This window comes from Podarcis vaucheri, assembly GCF_965113315.1.
Source record: "Podarcis vaucheri genome assembly, chromosome: 4".
In the NCBI taxonomy this organism is placed as follows: domain Eukaryota; kingdom Metazoa; phylum Chordata; class Lepidosauria; order Squamata; family Lacertidae; genus Podarcis; species Podarcis vaucheri.
The window spans coordinates 80,382,774-80,403,691 of NC_138762.1; positions in this window are offsets into that span (position 1 = coordinate 80,382,774).

Below are 20,918 nucleotides of genomic sequence, written 5' to 3' on the forward strand. Positions count from 1 at the left end.
TTGCATACCAGATGGAGCTGGTAAACAGCTGCCCTGGACACAGAATTGACCTGTGCCTCCATGGACAGCTGGGAGTCCAAAATGACTCCCAGGCTGCGCACCTGGTCCTTCAGGGGCACAGTTACCCCATTCAGGGCCAGGGAGAGGCTGTTATCTGGGATATCCTCCGTAGAGGGTCTTAACTGGCAGGATTACCACCAAGTTAAGACCTTCAGGTTTGCTTTCAGCTGAACTGTGTCTACACTAGTGGGTAACCCTCAGTTAATACCTCCCTACCCTCTCTGAGTTCTGAGGACCTGAGGTCCATTGTGGGCATGTGCACAGGTATGTGTTTACCTGCGAGGGTGGCCATTGAATCCACTATAAACTGCCATGCACACACTGCCTTAGCATAGCTGTAAATGAGCAGCAGAATGTCTTCAACAATCCACAAAAGGGAGCAGCTAAAACAGGATATCCTATCTTTGTGTGAACCTGGAAGTTCCATCTCGAGACAATGGGGTGAGTTATCTCTATAGGTTCAACTAACATCAGCATCCTGCCAGTTCTGGACTATTTAAGATCTTGCCATGGGTTGTTGTTGTTTTGGTGAGGAAGGGGTGTTAAATATATATTTCTTTTCAATTATATATTGCTGCATACATTTGAGCATTTCAGAGTATCTAGAAACCATGATATTATTTTTGGTGATACAGTGGTACCTCGCAAGACGAATGCCTCGCAAGACGAAAAACGCGCAAGATGAAAGAGTTTTCCGTTTTTTGAGTCGTTCCGCAAGACGAATTTCCCTATGGGCTTGCTTCGCAAGACGAAACGTCTTGCGAGTTCTTGCGAGTTTGTTTCCTCTTACTTAAAGCCGCTAAGCCCTTAATAGCCGCTAAGCCGCTAATAGCCGTGCTTCGCAACATGAAAAAACCGCAAGATGAAGAGACTCGCAGAATGGATTAATTTCGTCTTGCGAGGCACCACTGTATCCCATTTTGCTTCCAAACTGATAAGACACTTGTCCGTCAAGCACAAGGAAGTTTTCATAACAGAACACCAATCCTTAAACAATGGAAGAATCTTTTTGAAACAGTTACAGATGGGTGATACAGTTTGAAACAGTTTGCTTTGCATCTAATTTACTACAGAGATTACCATAGCTCTGAGAGGTGTACTTAACCAATTTACAATCAGTCTGTGTCATATCCCCATAGTACAGAAGGAAACTACTATGGGATGGGAAGTTGCTTTCATACACATCTATTGATTCCACCTTAGTAGGATCACCAAACTGAGCATTATCAGAAAAAATGCAGATGGTAGCCAACAATTTCTAAATATCAACTGCTGTTTTTCCTGTTATATTGCACAATCACACTGGTGAGTTGTTGTTTTCAAATGATCATTTTTAGTTTTACTCTGCAAGCCTCAGGGGAGTGCAATAAATACAATATTTTGGGTAGGCAAAAGATTATTATTTTTTTCTATTACAGGCTGCAGGCAAACTTTCAAAAAGCTGCAAAGGGATACAATTCATCAGCTCTTAAGCTGCAATATCTCTACCGTTAACCCCCTCCCCCCAAATCTGTATATGTTTTGACCGAGGCATTAATTAGGAAATTAGTAGTTTATAAACACAAACAAATTACAGTGTTTGGGGAAACCTCTGAAACGTAGAAGGAATACACACACACACACACAGAGAGAGAGAGAGAGAGAGAGAGAGAGAGAGAGAGAGAGACCCTGGTCTTCAATCCAAATACTTCTAGAGAGGCTTACACAAATTGAAAACACAATAGCAACAGTAAAATCTGTATGATGTTATTAACAAACAGCATTACCACAACATAAAAAGTAATAATTCAAGATCTAAATGGCATGGGCAGATAAAAACATGTTCACCAGGTGCTGAAAGACATGCAACATGGCACCAGGTGAGTCGTTTTGGGGAGAGTGTTCTATAACAGGGCCATGACTATCAAATAATCCCTGTCCCCAGGCCCCCCAACCCCCACCGGAGAAGCTTCTCCAAGGGTGATGATTCAACTCAGGAGAGTTGTTCAGGGAAAAGTGCCTTTCATGAACCCTCATCCTGAGCCATTTAGGGATTTAAAGTAACTGAACCAACACTTGCTCAGAAACAGACCAGAGCCCAATTTTAGTTCTTTCAAGACTGAAGGCCACCATTAACTGCTTGGTGAGGCAACAGCTCTGCTGAACATCACTGAGAGAATCCAACGGTGGAGAAGTACCGGTAGTTCTTCGCTGCTGTCACTGACACAGACTAGATTAGACCTTTTATTAGAGAACATTTCGTTGCAAATCAAGGCACAGGCAGTGAAGCAGTACAGTATATGGTGTTATAGATTCCCCCCCACCAACTTAGATATTAATAAATGGTAGGAATTTAGGGAAGTTTTTAATGTTTGAAGTTTTATTCTGTTTTTAATGTTCTGTTGAAAGCTGCCAAGAGTGGCTGGGGAAACCCGGCCAGATGGGCGGGGTAGAAATAAATTATTATTATTATTATTGTTATTATTATTAGGGATGTGGAGAAATACATGCGGCAGAGGAATCTCTGAGCTAGCCTATGCAAAACGACCTGGGGCCCTTAAGAAACCATACAGGACCATTGGGAGCCATTTGCAATGCAAGAAAACCATCCTCCCTGCTTGCCCTGAGGTATGAACAGAGACAGGGAGTTGGGAAGGTTGCCAGGATAACCGGGTGTGAGTTTTTAACAGGGTGTTCTGGCAAGTAGAAGGGAGAAAAGACTGGGATCCACTGCTGTGGGGGACAATCTTCTCCTGAAATGACCGTGCTGTAAAATCTGGACTACCTCCATGCAGACTGAAGGTGTAAATAGGTGAATAAATCATATTTCTTAAAGCTACGACTGTCTGCACTGTGTCTCAGTTCTCCAAAAGGACACAGACCCTGGGTGAGAGCCTGGAACCCCCAGGAATCTTGCAGAGAGTTGTGGGTGGCACATGACTTTTGTAACAGTACATATTACAGTATGTACATACCTGTATCAAATGACTTTTTAGTTTTTTGCCTACCATGTTTCAAGCATTAACCTATTTTGCTCATTGCTCTGAACTCCTGGGGAAACCAAGGAGCTGAATGGACTCTATTCATTGGGAGTAGCTGCTGAGGAGAAATCATATCGACAGCCACGCCGTCTCCATAAACCACAGAATGACCAGGGCATCAACGGAATGCTGTCTATACCAACCAGAATCTCCATCTTAGGAAATTATCTGGATCTAATAGGGTCCAGGAGATGTAGACTCTTCAAATCGGCAGAGGGAAGCAGCTGCTACAAGGCTAAACCACACCAGGAAACTTTCTGGTTATGACAAGGAAGTCAAAAAGACATCCCAAATGCAGATTACTCCCCTTCTGTCACATACATATCAAGCATTAGAACCTACCGTACTGTTAGTTCTAAATTTACAGAATTTTGGCTTCAATTTTGCACTACATATTAATGGACCATTGCTTTTGCATTATTTGTTGTTTCTTATTAAAATCTTGGTGAATAACTGCTGCTAGTGACTAATTTAATTAAGAAATATCTGCCCGAAGTACCCGAATCCTGTGCATTTCTCTTCATTGCTGCTAGGCAACTTGTATAAGCAACAAACCCAGTGGTGTTTATTTTGGCATCTGTAGCGTGAAGCTAAACGATTACTCAGAAGTTCCACAAAGTTCACTGTGGTTGTTTTTTAAGGATATGCAAAAGCCCAAAGCCACTCACCTTGAAAAACAATTGGTTTTTATCACAACAAGTAAACCAATATGGTAGAACTGATAAATGATGACTGTGAATGAGGACTGAAATGCTCTGTCAATTAATTGGTTACTTTTTAAACTGACTAAATAGCTTTAGTCATGTGGCCAGCATGACTAAACCACTACTGGCGCATGGAGGACCGTGACAAGTGCCAGAGCGCACGGAAACACCATTTAACTTCCCGCCACAGCGGTACCTATTTATCTACTTGCACCGGTATGCTTTTGAACTGCTAGGTTGGTGGGACATATAAAAACTGCAGTTGGCAAACCCCATATGAAAATAAGCTTTTTTCCCCCAATGTGAAAGGAGGATGCTTCGTTAAATATTTCTTATGGAATACATGCATCTGAAACCAAGAAAGTACATTCCCCCCCTTTAGAATTATATTCCCCCTCCCAGGCAGTTTTAATTAGCTAATTAAATGCATTTTACTTAATCAATCAATCAATCAACTGCATTTAAAAAAAAAAACCTGGATGACAGCCACACTAGGAACCATTTATTAAAATATGTACTTAATACTTATTAACATTCTTGGAACAGGTTGTGACACATTTTTTATGAACTCTGACCAGGAACTTTTATCTTACTTTGAACAGCCTTTCAAAATATATGGGGGTTCTATGGTTTCTTCTAAATGCACAAAATACCTGGTTTCCTATTACTGCTGGCTGCATAATGTGGATTTGTTGTTCGGCCACAATATTCTGCCTTATTACATTCTATCGGTTTAAAAGCATTTTTCTAGCCATCAGAGATGTCAAAAAATGAAGGCATTTTCTTTCCACAGACTTTTGCCATACTTTCAACGGTCTCCTGCTGAGCTCAGTACATGGGATGAGTTAAGAGTCTCAGACATTTCTGAGGTTGCATTCCCAGCTTTGCCAGTTCGTGTTATTGTCATGCACACTTACATTCTTGTAGCAGAAAAAGACAGGTTGTCGTGGCCAATGGCTAGTACAATAAAGTTATTTAGATTTGGAGAAAAGGACAGGAAGGGTGATTGAAGAACAAAAACAAAACCCAGTGAATTTCAACAGTAAGTTTTCGCTTAGTCACATATGTACATGTTCATGTTTAAGTGACTTGGAGGGAACTGAACAGTTGCCCATAATACAAGAGACTTGGCAAGGACAATTCATAGCTGGAAGGGAGGGGGGTGCACATACAATTACCATGCTGAAAGGCCCTGGTTATTGACATGCATGCCAGGCATGTTCTATATTTGAAATGACTTTGTGCAGTATCATGACTGTTGCAATACACACAACCCCAAAAATGTGTCTTAGGATTCAGGGACATAGAATCACTTAGCAGCTGATTAATAAGTAACCATAATGCCATACTTTCCAATATTTCTCTGGTGTGTGTAAACAAATGTTGTTGTTGTTGTTTTATACCCCACCCATCTGATTTGCTTGCCCCAGCCACTCTGAGTAGCTTCCAACATATATAAAAACACAGTACAGTGGTACCTCAGGTTACATATGCTTCAGGTTACATATGCTTCAGGTTACATACTCCGCTAACCCAAAAATAGTGCTTCAGGTTAAGAACTTTGCTTCAGGTTGAGAACAGAAATCGTGCTCCGGCGGCGCGGCGGCAGCAGGAGGCCCCCACTAGCTAAAGTGGTGCTTCAGGTTAAGAACAGTTTCAGGTTAAGTACGGACCTCCAGAACGAATTAAATACTTAACCCGAGGTACCACTGTACAGTCATACCTCATGTTACGTCCACTTCATGTTACGTTCTTTCAAGTTATGTCCCGCGGTGACCTGGAAGTACTGGAAAGCGTTACTTCTGGTTTTTGCCACTCGCGCATGCGCAGAAGCGTAAAATGACATCACGCGCATGCGCAGAAGCAGAGATTCGCAAACTGCACGTGCATAGATGAGCCACTGCGGGTTGCATTCTTTTCCTGTTGCAAACGGGCCTCCGGAATGGATCCCGTTCACAACCAGAGGTACCACTGTAAGACATTAAAGAATTTCCCTATACAGGGCTGCCTTCAGGGGTCTTCTAAAGGTTGTACAGTGGAACCTCGGTTTCCGAACGTAATCCATTCCAGAAGACCATTCGACTTCCAAAACACTTGAAAACAGAACACTGAAAGTGGAAGCCTCAATTCAATAGGGAAACTCAAAATGGAAGCCATATTGGATGTTTGGGTTCCGAAAAACATTTGAAAACCAGAGCATTTACTTCCAGGTTTTCAGCGTGCGGGAGCCATAACGTTTGAAAACGGAGCTGTTTGAGAACCGAGGTTTGATTGTATAGTTACTTATTTTCTTGACTTGGAGGTCACATAACTCCATACCGTCCAACATTTCTCTGGTGAAAATAGGGACGTCCTAAGGAAAAGCAGGATCAAATTAGAAATCGGGACAGCCTCTATAAATCTGGGACTGTCCCTGGAAGACAGGGACATTGGACTCTTCCATCAGACCTCCACACTCAACACATGAAGGTTAGGAGAGGAGGAAGGGCTTTAGCCCAACTGAGTTATTAAGAGCTTCAACACCCCAAGCGGTGAATGCCACTGAAATAATGGCTTTTGTCAGACCAGGGTCTGTGCAGGAAATGTGCCTATTTCAGTGTTGAGTGGGGCATATAGACCAGCTCTAAGTGTAGGGGTGGAAGAAATTGTTCTGGGACGACTCATCTGACCTTCATTGGCACCAAAAAATAGGTTCCTTTTTTCCTGGCTTATAGTGCAATTATTACTCCAGCATCCATCATACCACCAGTAGAACATAGGTAGGTTTCTGGACAATTGTCTACCTTGTCCAATGTCAGGAACTGCTCTTTTTTTCAGTGGACAATAATAACTTCATTGTGTGTATTATAAAAGACCAAACCCCTGAATTAATCCCAACACACGAAGAGGGTGATTTCTCCCTGCATTTCAGATATCTCACAGAATGTACAGTCTGTTCTGTTTTGTAGCTTAATTGGCTTTTTACATGTTCCTTTTTCCTGTTCTTATTCCTCTTATTCTTAGTATACTGCATTCATAATAGACTAATAAGAAGCCAAAGCTGAGCATGTCACAGGCTGAATGCAATTTTAGACAATTCATATGCTTCCGGCATAATTATTATTGTTTTGTACTTGCTAGAGTGCCGCAATTCTGCCTCCCATTTTCTGAAGATGTCTTCTAATAGTCTTCAGCACTGATCCTTTGACTGCCATTATTTTGATTTTACTGAGATTTTAACTTCAGATGATTTGTATATACTCACGCTGCCATTTGCTGCTATTTCAATCGTTTCGCTATGAGAGCTAAGGAAGGACGTCAGATGCATATGCATGTAACAAAAGCCCAACAGCTGCTTTTTCTGCTGAACAGAAAAGAGTTTTGGGGGATGGGAGCAGATCCCTTTCTCTGCTTCAAATCTAAGCTGCTCCCCTCCCTCTGTGAGTCGCGAATGCACATTTTGCAAGAGAAGCAACCCACCTCGCACCACATTCACCTTGTGTCCAACAAAGAGTTTGAGTCTCAAGGAAATCTTCCATATAGATCAGGGGTCAGCAACCTTTTTCAGCCGTGGGCCAGTCCACTGTCCCTCAGACCATGTGGGGGGGGGGCGGACTATATTTTGAAAAATAAATAAATGAACAAATTCCTATGCCTCACAAATCACCCAGAGATGCATTTAAAACAAAATGACACATTCTACTCATGAAAAAACACGCTGATTCCCGGACCGTCTGCAGGCCGGACTGAGAAGGCGATTGGGCCGCATCCAGCCCCCGGGCTTTAGGTTGCCTACCCCTCATATAGATGATGCAAATGGAAATGGAGTCAGTTAAGAAGGACAAAATCTATCCTGTCAGACTATTATTAATAACTGCCAGCTGGGCCACCATGATGACAAATGGTAGTTTCTCTGTGAAGTGCCCCTTCTTTATTATAACTCTTGTATTTATCTAACAATATGCATTTACGAACCATGTATGTTAGGAGAAAATGTGCTCTGGAAAATGGGTGGGGGGGAATTAAGGGTATGTGTAGATATTGATCCTAAATTTCTGTAACTCCAAATTGTGATTCTTGAGTTTTCTTCCTGATCCGTTCAGTCCGTCTCCTTTATATTTATGTCTTATGAATAGTGTTTGTAAAGCTGGTGTAAACTCAAACCATTTTAAAACGGGAATAATGAAATATTGAAAGGTTTAACCATAGGTGTGAGATAAATAAGTATTTCTCTCACAGGCTTAAGAGCTGAAATTTTCACATATATTGCTTAGGCCCCTCCGTTGTGCAGGGACAAACTGTCCGCCCCTCGCCCACCATGTGGAACTAATGGGAGGCATAACGGCATCGATACCTGCAATTGTATACAATGGTACACCAACCTTTCCAGATGTTTTAGAACTACTGAAGTCATAAAATGCAGAGGGAAAAGAAAATTAACAATATCATCATCTTTAAATCACAATGGTTTTTCCCCCCTGCTTAGAGTCAATTGACTCCATTTGCTTATATATATATTTCCCCCCCCCCCTGTCATGTTCAGAGCGGAATATAAATGAGCCTTGTTGAAATGGTAACTTTTCAGTCTGCATAATTAGCATGAGTGAAACGTGCACCCGTTTTCAATGCGATTCTTTTAGTTCTGTAAAACAGTTTTTCAAAACGGATGAATAAAACTAATGGGATAATCATTGCGTCGAGTGTGAAGGAATTGGGAAACTTCGAGACTTTCCCCCTCATACAGCTGGGTGAACTGAGGCATTTAAATACAACGGTTGTAAAAAAACATGTCCACAATCACAGGCCACCAAGGGCAACCCATGTGCACAACTGATACAGATGCAGGTCCTACGGGACGCAGGTGGCACTGTGGTCTAAACCACTGAGCCTCTTGGGCTTTGCCGATCAGAAGGTCATTGGTTCGAATCCCCGCGACAGAGTGACCTCCCGTTGCTCTGTCTCAGTTCCTGCCTACCTAGTAGTTTGAAAGCACACCAGTGCAAGTAGATAAATAGGTACTGCTGCGGCGGGAAGGTAAACGGTGTTTCTGTGCGCTCTGGTTTCCATCACAGTGTTCCGTTGCACCAGAAGCGGTTTAGTCCTGCTGGCCACATGACCCGGAAAGCTGTCTGTGGACAAACACTGGCTCCCTCAGCCTGAAGGCGAGATGAGCACCACAACCCCATAGTCTCCTTTAACTGGATGTAACCATCCAGGGGTCCTTTACCTTTACCTTTACTGCTACACAGTTTTCTGGTACTACACCATTTATTTCTTTTTTAAAAAATCTGAAGGATAGAAGGCATTTCCCAAGTTTTAAAGTATGTTCATTGTCAGTAGCCATATAACATCAGGGAACTTTAAATGTTTAATGCGTGCACCTTTTATGCCGGGGAACTATATTAAGGACCACCTCCCCTCATAAGAGCTCCTTGGTGTGCTCCGTTCAGTGTCGGAGGCCTTGTACTGCTGCTGTTGTGAATGCTGGAAGAAAGACCTGTTCCCTGCTGCAAGGTCCATTTCCACCTGGCCTAGGGGGCAGGGCTCACCCTCACCCTGAACAGCTAAAAGAGGCTCCTGGGAGGCCACTAGGATATTGCTGGAACAACTCTTGGGTTGCGGCCAGTGGTGGAACTAGCTGCTCCGGCACCCAGAGCGGCATGTACCCAGAGGGCAGGGCTAGCCAGCCGCGGGGCAAGGCTAGTTGTCTGCGGCAGTGGGGCGAGCATCCCGGGGGTGTGCCGTCTGCGCCAAGGATCCTGGGGGGGGGGTGCTGTGTCACTGCCCATGGCGAGTGTCCCATGGCAACGGGGCGGCGATGTCAACCCCCCCCCCAGGGATGACACCCAGGGTGGACTGCAGCCGCTGCACCCACCTTGCTCTGCCTATGGTTGGGGCAACTGGCTAAAATGTTTTCAACAGTTCTAATTATGGTTCCTCTGTTTTGTTTTTGTTGGGTTGGTGTTGGTTAAATGTTTAGTTGGGATTGGTGGTTACTTTAATTTGGGTATAACTATAAACTGTTTGTTGTTGTTTCTATTGATTTCTGTTGATTTATTGGTTTGTTGCTTGTATAGGATGTTTTGTTTTTAGTGTTTGATGTTATAGATAGATACAGTGCTACCTCGGGTTACAGATGCTTCAAGTTACAGATGCTTCAGGTTACAGACTCCGCTAACCCAGAAATAGTACCTCAGGTTAAGAACTTTGCTTCAGGATGAGAACAGAAATCGTGCTCTGGCTGCGCGGCAGCAGCAGGCGGCCCCATTAGCTAAAGTGGTGCTTCAGGTTAAGAACAGTTTCAGGTTAAGAACGGACCTCCGGAACGAATTAAGTACTTAACCCGAGGTACCACTGTATTCTATATTTGCCATGTGTGGTTTAGAACTAAATGCCGAGTATTGTTCTGAGTTAACATTTGCATTGTCATCACATGTTGTGTTTCGTGAGCTGCCTTGATTTATTGATTTAGAAAAGCTGGATACTTTTCTAAAAGGGAAAATATATAAAAGAAGTAGATCTCATAGCCTGTCCCAGGCCGAAACGAGATATGACCCATCAGGCTGAACAAAGCAAAACAACAACAACCCAACATCGTTGGGTTGTTGTTGTTTGCTGCCTGCTGTCAATTTCAAAATGGAAGTTTTCAAGCACTTGGCAGGTCACACAATCCATAGTCGAAAGGTGAACCAACCTGGCCTAACCTGATGGCATCTGAGAAACTTTACCATGGACTGAACCAGGCATATATTTCAAGGTTCTATACCTACAGCCAAAGACAAATGTAACTGCACAGTGATTCAATCATCGCAGGGCTTCTCACAATGAAAAGTCAACCAACCAGGGCTATCATTTCACGTGAGAGAGAACTTTGATTAACCTGTTTCTAACAATGTATTTCTCATCAATCTCATTTTACTTGCACTATTTTGTAAAACATATTTTGCACTACTGGATGTCATTTACCAAATCCAGTTATGTATTGCTTAACAGGCGGTGATTGCGATCATTATTATTTTAATTGCAGCACTGCTTAGTTCAGGGAGCCATTACCTTAAGTTGTGTATGCAAACCAGGAAAATAACAGCTCATTTTCCAAAGGTCTTTAAATGCTAATGTCAAGAACAAAGACAGTGAAACAGGAGGAATCACTGTTATCTCCATTTTATAGTTGGGAAAGTATGGTGCGGCAAGATGCTATGCTTTGTCCAAATTCACACCGGAAATCTGGACAAGAGCCTTAGAATATATTATGCGCCCCGGATCAGAACTTCAATCACAAAGCTCTCAGCATCAATTTCCAGGTTCTTTGTTTGGCAGAAATGGCAAGTATTTGGGGCAAAATAAATTATCCTGCATGAATTCCTTCCAAAACCAAAGCCTTCCCCAAAGATAGTTAGCAGTATTAATCTCCTTGGGTCAACTTTGAATTGTCCTTCTGATCATAGAACCATAGATTTGCAGAGTTGGGAGCATCTATCCGAACCCCCTGTAATTCAGGAATCCTGCCCACAGCTGTCCCTGAGGGGTCATGAACCACCAACCTTCTAACAGCCAGACCCACTGACCCACTGCAGAAGAAACACAAATGTGGTTACACACTCACACTTCCCAGTTCTGCAAAAAAGTAAGCAGCCAAAACTGGCATATGCAATCATTCAGAGATGGCAACACTGTGGCTTATGAACCTCATTAAACTAAGGAACTTAGATGAAATTCCAAAAGAGGCTAAGTAAAATTAAACAAAGATGCTCCCTGTGTGCTAAGAAAAAGAAAGAACTTAGTCTCTGCTGGGGTCACCCCCCTTTGGTTTAGAAAGGGAACGTGGTATTGAAAATGAATAAGGACTAGGCCTTCAGTGGATGAACATGCTAGTCAATAATGAAGGACAGGAAGGCTGCTGTGAGCACGCAAGGTTAATGGCCCTTGAGTCCAAATTATCACAGAATATGGTTTTGTGCTCTTCTGGATTGGATTGCAGCGGACACCATTTCTGAGTGGAATCCCATGATAGTTGTGAAGAAGGGAGGAGTTGGGATGTCAGTCAAGGGTATCATAAAATTGTGGTAGAGTGGAAGAGAGAAGAAAAGCAAGGTGTGTGTGTGTGTGTGTGTGTGTGTAGTGCATAAGTAGTGTGTTATGGCACTGTTTCCCAACCTGTGGGTCACAACCTACAAGTGGGTCCTAATGCCTGTGCAAGTGGGTCAAGGGCTTTATACATAAACCCAAAATTATTGCAGCGCAGAAGATCTAAGGTCCAGAATTCATGTGACAACAAATCAATGGGTCACCATATCAAGGAGACTGGACTTGTGAGTCATCATACCTGTTAAGTTGTGGGTGAACATATCAGACGACACAGCGATTCTTCAAAAAGCTCTTATTTATTCAGAGGCCCAGAACAGAACTGGGCTGAAGGGTTCAGCCAACCTGCTTATATAGAGCTCAACTACAAAGCAACAGTAACAACTTTCTGTAACTATCCAGTCACTGAACGTCACTTTCAATTCCTTATTTGCATATGTGGACCTGAGTGAAAACTATCTACAGTATTCTCCTGCTGGCCCAGGGTGAGAACTTCAGTACATAACAAAACTCAAAAGTCACTGAACTATGTGAGATCTTATGTTCCATTCATAACATAAGATCCTTCCACACTTGAGTGCGTTTTTCTGTTCACAAAATAGAGCATTTTGACCCTGCCTAGTCTTGGAGATTTTAAGGATATGCAAAAATTTGGGAAACCAAGCCAGCTCCTTCTCTTACGTGCATAACTTAACCTCAGTGTCGTTTTTGGCTTCTACACGCACCATTTTCTTTCTCTAGGCATCCCTAATATTATGGCATTTTGTTTCTACCCATCAGACTTGATCAGTGGCGTAGCGTGGGTTGTCAGCACCTGGGGCAAGGCAAGTAATTTGCGCCCCCTAACCCATGGATTTGCGCCCCCTAACCCGTGGATTTGCGCCCCCTAACCCTAACCCCCAGATGTTGCGCCCGGTGCGGCCGGCCCCCCTGCACCCCCCACGCTACGCCACTAGACTTGATAGCACTTTTGAACTCCTTTTACACAATAGAGTATTTTTGTTGTTGTGAAGAAAGCAAAATGTTTCCTATCCCCACTATCTAGAAACAGAAAGCATAATTTGCTGAGCTACACATGACTTAGTAGAAGCAAGGGAAAAGGCACAATCTTATTAATTTTAGTTCAACATTAATCATGGGGGACTTTTTTGGTGTGTCTTGGAGATCAATTATTTTTAGAACACAGCCACTCTTTTATTTTGTCTTCCAATCAAATATTTTCAATTCAAACCTCAGAGAAGGAAACAATATGCTAAATTTAAATGTTTGTACAGAAAGAAGATGCATATTGGGTCTCTTGGCAAATGTTTGTTGTTGTTTTTTTAAAAAATGTATTTCAGATCCAGATTCATCTGGCACATTTGTGATTCCCCTTCTTCACCCTGAGTGGGTAACATGCATGGTTATACCATAAACAAATAACATCTCCCGGAATGACTGATCTACGCTTTAGGGGAAACTGTGCCTGAGTTTTTGTGCATTAATTTTGTTAGCATTTCTCTTTCAGCCTGCTGACCCTGAGCAAAATTTGTCATAATAAGATGGTCATCAAGCTTTACAGGCTAAGACAGAATAGTCAACACATGGCAGAAAGCAAAACCAAGGACTGGAACAAATATTAGAGAGAGAGAGAGAGAGAGAGAGAGAGAGAGAGAGAGAGAGAGAGAGAGCACAAACCACCAGGAGCAAAACAGAACAAGGGGAAAGGATGCAGCACAAATTCAAACTGAAGAGACTTAAAACAGCATTGTAAAATGGTGTTTTTCCTCCCCCTAGGATAGAAGCACTGACTAGGAACTGCAGGGCCTTGGTGGTGGAACAGTGAGGTCAGTCTCATATTTTACCCACTAACCTCACATAACTGCTAATCCAGACAGGAAGAGGCTCACCCTTGGCTGTCCACTGTCAGTCATCTACCTGCTGCCTGTATAAGACTGCAATAAACGGTCTTTCCTCTTCCCCAAGACATTGCGGCATGCTGCTACATGATGTTAGGATATTTCCGTTCCACCTTAAAAGGGAGCAGGCTTTGTGAGTCACAGAGTCTGCATATTTCCTGTTGACAGGAAGTTTATGTTTTCTGTTGCTTTCGTTTCTCTCTCTCGGTGCCTCAACACTGAAGAAGGCAGTCATGTTTTTTCTTTGTTCTGACCAACGCTGAATAAACTTAAATAATGCTCTCCTGCATGCATCTTTCACTGTGCATTATCTGCTGATAAGAGCGTGCATCAGCCCTGGAATGTGGCAAGCTATTTCTGGAGCTTGTGTCACTAATTGCTGATACTGCATGTCTACGGGAGATCGATGGACGTCCGGAGGCAACGTGGGGCCATGATGGACTTTGTCTCCCTGGCAGTATCCCAACACATACAAGATCCTAACTTCTGGAGATCTTTCTCCTACAAACTGAAGCTTCCACATCTGCTCCCACTTCCTCTCTCTCTCTCTCTGTTTTAGAAAGTATTTTGGCCTTTCCCTAACCAAGCTTCCCATTAAGTTAATGTCAGCTGTGCATGACTGATACCCCTATTCCCCTCACAGAGCTACCATTTCACAGAGTTCCCTGGGAAGAAGAAGGGTTGACTACTAAACCACTCTGAGTATTGTAGCTCTGTAAGGCAATGGGAAGATAGTTTCATCTCTTCATTTGTAACAAGGGACCCCATCTGCACTATTCATTTAAAACAACCTCATACCACTTTAAATAGCCACGGCTCCCCGCAAAGAATCTTGGGAAATGTAGTTGGTTAAGGCTGAAAGCTGTTAGGTGACTTCTATGCCACTCACAAACTATACTTTCTAGAGTTGTTATACTGCCAATCCCTCTTTCCAGCGACATTTATAGCTCTTTATCTCATGTCCATGGGAAATGAAGCATCTTCTTGCATGGAGCATGGCTTCTTCTGTAGTGACATTGGGGACAACCCCTCTCCAAAAACAGGCATTACCCCTTTTTTACCTTTTAAGGGCCAGGAATGAAAATCTGTTCATTCTGCTGGGTGCTCCCGATCTAGTTTCACTGAGCCACCCTTTCTATTCCAGTTTATCGTATTTTGACAATATACACAGCTGGGCAGTCTTCACCTGAAGGCACCTGAAGGCTGCCTTTATCAGAAAGTTTTTGATTTTTGACATTTTTTATGTTTTAATGTGTGTCAGAAGCCGCCCAGTGTGGCTGGGGCAACCCAGCTGGATGGGTGGAGTAGAAATAATAAAATGATTATGAAGATAATTCTGTGGTTTTATATTATTTGTCATTTAGATTGTTATAAACAACCTTAAGCAGTTTGCATTTGAAAGGTAGTATAGAAATTCTTGAATCGAGGATTGGATCTTTTTCTCCCTCTCTTTGTAAACCACTCAGCTCTCTTGTCTAGGCTTCTCAAAAGCCAAATAACTCTGAATAACTGGTCTGGTGACAAGCAACATGAGAAGGCCAGTGCTTCATTTGCTGTTTGTTATCATGGAACTTCTGAATGGCTGCAGCTGGAAAGAGAAGGCTGGCTTAGATATACCTTGGCCTCATCATGGGATCAAGAATGTTTGGCTAAATAGAAGGATAGCACGATAGATGCTTCTTGTTTCATAATAAATGATCTAGCTCATATATGTTCTCAGGCACTAAGCCATGGGCAGTCGACATGGTGCCTTCTGGAAGTTTTGGACTACAATTCCCACCAGCCCTACCTAGCACAGACAATGGTCCAGGATGATGGGAGTTGTAGTCCAAACCATTTGGCACCAGGTGGTGCCGACTAATCTCAACATTCCATGAAGATGTAAGAACAGGGCTTCAAGTGAGATCCATAAACAAATTGGGTGAAGGCCTCTGTTTAAGTCCCAATTCAAGAGCAATGGAAAAATGGAAATTAAAAGAGAGCTATTTATGCCAACAGAATGGCTGTTGCTGTGCAAATAGCACCCTGAAGGAGGAAAATTGCATTCAGCAGGATGAGTTCAGATACAAACATTTTTATTTGTCGGCAAAGAAAAGTTTCTAATAGATTATGCAGCCTGATAAATTCAATCATCTTGCCCGGTTGTATTATTAGACTGGAAAGCTTAAGGTGGTGCATAAGGCAAAGAATGCAACACACAATGGAAAGTATAGATGTATGAAAAGAGAGCAGATCAAGAAGGGCTGTTCTGCTTGGCAGGTGCCCCTCATGAATTTTGAAGTGCAGGCGCATGGGGGGGTGGTGTGCTTTTTCGATTTCTTCCTTGAAACAAAAATTATACTGTGCAGATCACCAGGATGAAAAGCAAGTGTTACACTGAAAGGCAGACTGATTTCATGGATGACGTGGTTCCTGCTCATATGGTTAAAAAGAGCACTCTTCAACAATAATTGATTTTAAAATTTTATTTATCATCGCAAAAGCTAACATGAGGAAGAAATAACCTATTTAACACTGCATCTCAGAATGTGCAATCTCTCTATATAATTGAAAATGATAGGATATGAAAGATCACTTACTGGTGGATCTGAGTTAGCTATGAACAACAGGAAATTGATGGGATTAGATGGGAAGGGACTATTTATCCAGTTAACATACCATGCAGGAGAATATTGTGGTCTTTCTTTTTTACAAGGTTCCTTTACTATACGTTTGCCTTCACCTTCATATTTTGTAATTCTTTTAAAAAATAATATTTTTGCTCCCACTGGTTGATTGCTCCCCTCTAAATTCTCTTGATTTACTTTGCAATCTTGGAAGTGTGCCAGTGTTTGTTTTTGCAACTGCCTAAGAGTTCAAGGACAGGGACACGGGTGGCGCTGTGGGTAAAAGCCTCAGCGCCTAGGGCTTGCCGATCGAAAGGTCGGCGGTTCGAATCCCCGCGGCGGGGTGCGCTCCCGCTGCTCGGTCCCAGCGCCTGCCAACCTAGCAGTTCGAAAGCACCCCCGGGTGCAAGTAGATAAATAGGGACCGCTTACCAGCGGGAAGGTAAACGGCGTTCCGTGTGCTGCGCTGGCTCGCCAGATGCAGCTTTGTCACGCTGGCCACGTGACCCGGAAGTGTCTCCGGACAGCGCTGGCCCCCGGCCTCTTGAGTGAGATGGGCGCACAAACCCCAGAGTCTGTCAAGACTGGCCCGTTCGGGCAGGGGTACCTTTACCTTTACCTTTAAGAGTTCAAGGAGCTTTTCATGGAAAATGTTGTCACCCTTATCTCCTAGGTTTGGTGGTTCTGGGGAAAAAAGAAAGTTAATCCAATCTGGATTTTGATTTGCTGAATTGGACATTTTTGACATTTCAGTTCAGTGATGTGATAGCTGGAGATACTGAATTATAAATCACAAAAGAAAGATAGCAGGGCTTCCAATGGAATCTCAGAGTGATCCATACAGACTTCTGCATCTTGAGTAGGAATATTTATTTCTACTTCGCTGCTTTGTCATCACCATTTCCTCACCCATAGATCTGCTGGGAATTTATTTCTTTTTTTTTTTACAGATGAGAGAGCAAAAAAAGACAATACTTCTGAGTGGCATCAACTGATGTACTAATTCATTGAAGCAACACATCTAGCAGATCAAGGTCACAAAAAGCATATTATTGCATTTCAGGAAAACCTGCCACTGTACAAAGGTGGATTGATTTGGATACGTTACCATTGATTAGGTGTTTAAAAGCAAGACAGTAATTTGGGTGGCATTTTTAGTCTAGCTGGAGCTAAATTGATTCACACTTTTCCTGAAAAGATACAGGAAACTGCAGTGCTAATCAAGGGAAATTAAGTTGTGAAATGACTTGATTATCATAGTCTTCAAAATGTGGAGCAATTTAAAAATAAAAATAGTTGTCATGCAAACATGGCAATGAAGAAAACTTCCTAGTTTGGAGGGGCTGTAGTGCAGAGTCAGACAAAACAATTCATGGCAATTGATTGGTTGGTTGATTGAACAAAATACATATTTTGCTATGACCATTGGATTGAGAGCTGCTAACATTCTGCTCAGATTCTGGGATGGTGTGTGTGTGTTGGCCAAATCTGAGAGGAATGCGTGGAATCACTCCTAGCACAATTTACTACACAGGAAAGAACGCAGGCATCCTGCTGGCTCAAACCAAAGACCCTCCTAGTCTGGAATTTTGTTCACACAGTAGCCAAGCAGATACCTATAGGAAGCCCACAAGCAAGAGGTACGTGCAAAAACACTCTTCCACTCACAATTGGCATTCAGAAGCACACTTCCTCTCAGAATGTAACAGCATGTGGGCATTCAGAGAACAATGGGATGACCAACAGGAAGGGACTTCTCAAAATATGCTGTACCATAGAAACAGAATGAATCAACCCCCCCAAAGTGCCCCAGGAAGCTTTGGCAGAACACTAGGAACGAAACATCATCGTGTTATTCTGTCAAAATCCTTGGGGAAAGGGAAAGGACTCTCAAACAACGAAGTCACCAGGCAGTCCTCACCAATGAGAGCAGAGGTGCCAACTTAAATAAAATATTGGGGGGAGGAGCCAGATAAGTCCTGCCCCACATAATTGATCACACACACACATACACACACACACCCCATTTGAAAGCAATGCCCATCAACTTTGGGAGGCTCTTGGCTCCCTAAATATTTTAGTGGGGGCGAAGGGACCTCAGCGCCTAAGAGTTGGCTCCTATGAATGGGAGTATTCCAGGCAGGGAGCCACCACTGTAAAGGCCCTCTCCCTTATCCACCTGCCCAGCATCCCTCGGGGGGGGGGGATGGGAACCGAGCCTCTGAAGAAGACCTAAGAGTCCAGATATGTTCATATCTGAAGTGATATTCCAAAATATATTGGGGTTCTGAGCCATAAAGTCCTTTATGGGTCAAAAACATCACCTGAAAAGCATGCAGCCAGCCAATATAGTTATATCAGAATTGGTGTTATATACCTGTTTGCCTCAAAACTGTCAATAATCAGGCAGCCGCATTCCATACCGACAGAAGCTTCCGAACTATTTTCAAAGGCAGTTCTGCGGAAAGCACATTGCAATGAGGTTACCACCAGAGCACAGATTACCAATTTATCCCTATAACCCCAGATAGGGTTATAGTTGGGCCACCAGGCTATGCACACTAGCCCATCAAGGCCACCTGTGCCTCACATGACAGCAATGAATGGTTTTAGATGAGTGGGAGAGCCTATTTCATTTATTAATTATCCTTTTTTTACTTGGGTAAGAATGCAAATACCTATTTCAGCAGAGTTAAAAAAATAACAACGGCAATGCGCAGCTTATCTTTAGAAGCTTTTAGAGACAAGGCTTTAGAGCCATCTAGAAAGAATTATGATATCCAAGGAGGCTTAGGCAGACTTGGCTCACCTCCCTTCTATCTTTCCCTCTTAACAAAGAAATCAATCCCAGACTGTAAACAAGAAAATATAAGATTCGCTCACATTAAAAGGCTTGCCAGGACTCAAACAGATATAGTGATGAAAATCAGGCAGGCAATAATCTTTAAAAGTCAATAGTCTAACGCAAAATGCAGTGTGCTCCTTACTGCCATCTTTACCTCATCACAGGTAGGAAGAAGAGAGTGCAGTGTGAGGAAAAAGATTAAGTTTTCTATTGTTCCCCTTCCCATCACAAAAGTTTAGAGGATGCAACATCATACAGTCCCCCGATTGTGACTCTCTAGCAATCATATGTTTGTGATTTGGGCTGCAGATACTCTTGCACAGGAGAACCCCCAAACCTCACCAAAAATTGAATCCCAAAGTTTGGGTGCTGTCACCAAAAAGACCCTATTCTTTGGACCAGGGTTGGGGAACCTCACGTGTTTGGCTCCAGGACTTTCCCCAGGAACTCCTCCCCAATTACACCTACTGTATCTTTGCAGACCACATCCTCTGAGGTGTCCTTAAAAAACAACAAGCAGCCCTTCCAGGAAGAAAGTTACGGAGCGAAATATAGCACTTGAAAGAAGAGTTTGGATTTGATATCCCGCTTTATCACTCCCCTTCAGGAGTCTCAAAGCGGCTAACATTCTCCTTTCCCTTCCTCCCCCGCAACAAACACTCTGTGAGGTGAGTGGGGCTGAGAGACTTCAGAGAAGTGTGACTGGCCCAAGGTCACCCAGCAGCTGCATGTGGAGGAGCGGAGACGCGAACCCGGTTCACCAGATTAAGAGTCCACCGCTCTTAACCACTGCACCACACTGGCTCTCAGTAAATGCTTTCTGTGAAATGAGAGGGAGGGTGGTGTGGCCACCTTGTCTATTTTCCCTGGTGCTGAGGACATAGCTGACTTTCCATGGTAAGCGTATGGTTGTCGGGGTGGCTGTCTCTCTAATTTTGTGTTATGCCTACGTTCCTCATGGCAGCCATTTTGTGCAATGACCCCAGTACCCACACCCCACCCAGGTACCAGCTGTTTTGTGACTGGCACCCCGCATAGCTCTCTAAAAACAGTACCCACTGTTCCAAAGAGGTTGGTTGGCAACTCCTGGTATAGTGAAGCTCCAGAATAAGTGATATACATCTCTCCTAAATATACATTTTTCTCCTAAATTGGGAGAGCTTGGCTCATAGGGCTGTTTTGATAGAGCTTCTTTCTGTTTTGTGATCTGGTAAGCCAGAGACGTCTGTTCAGCGTTGGCAATCACGCTCTGCTGTTCTCTAAATTCACATTTTCATTTCTTGGCAAAATACTACTTGCCTCATGGCACAATGCTCCGAGGATGCATTACCTTATTGCTCATCGCATCTGATGATTAGCCAAAGTCATATTTTTGCCTGTACCTTGGCACAGCCAAGTCAAAGGAATCTATTCAGAAAGCCATTCTGACTGTTTTTCATGTTCCAGCCTCATCCCCTGAATCATAAGGAAAAAGTATCCTCCAATGGTGTTTGATAAAATAATCATCATCATCATTTTCAAAGCAAGCTTTGAGAAGAGTGTTTTCTGCAACAGAAAGTTGTGAGTTGTAAATAGAGACGACGATTCCCAGATTTTCTTCTTATAATTTGTTTTAATTGGCAAAATACAGCTTCTGCAACTAAGAAGTGACAGCAAGCTCATTAAGTGAAAACAGTTCTTGGAGACATGCTGTCCCCAATTATTGCTAAATTATATAAGCT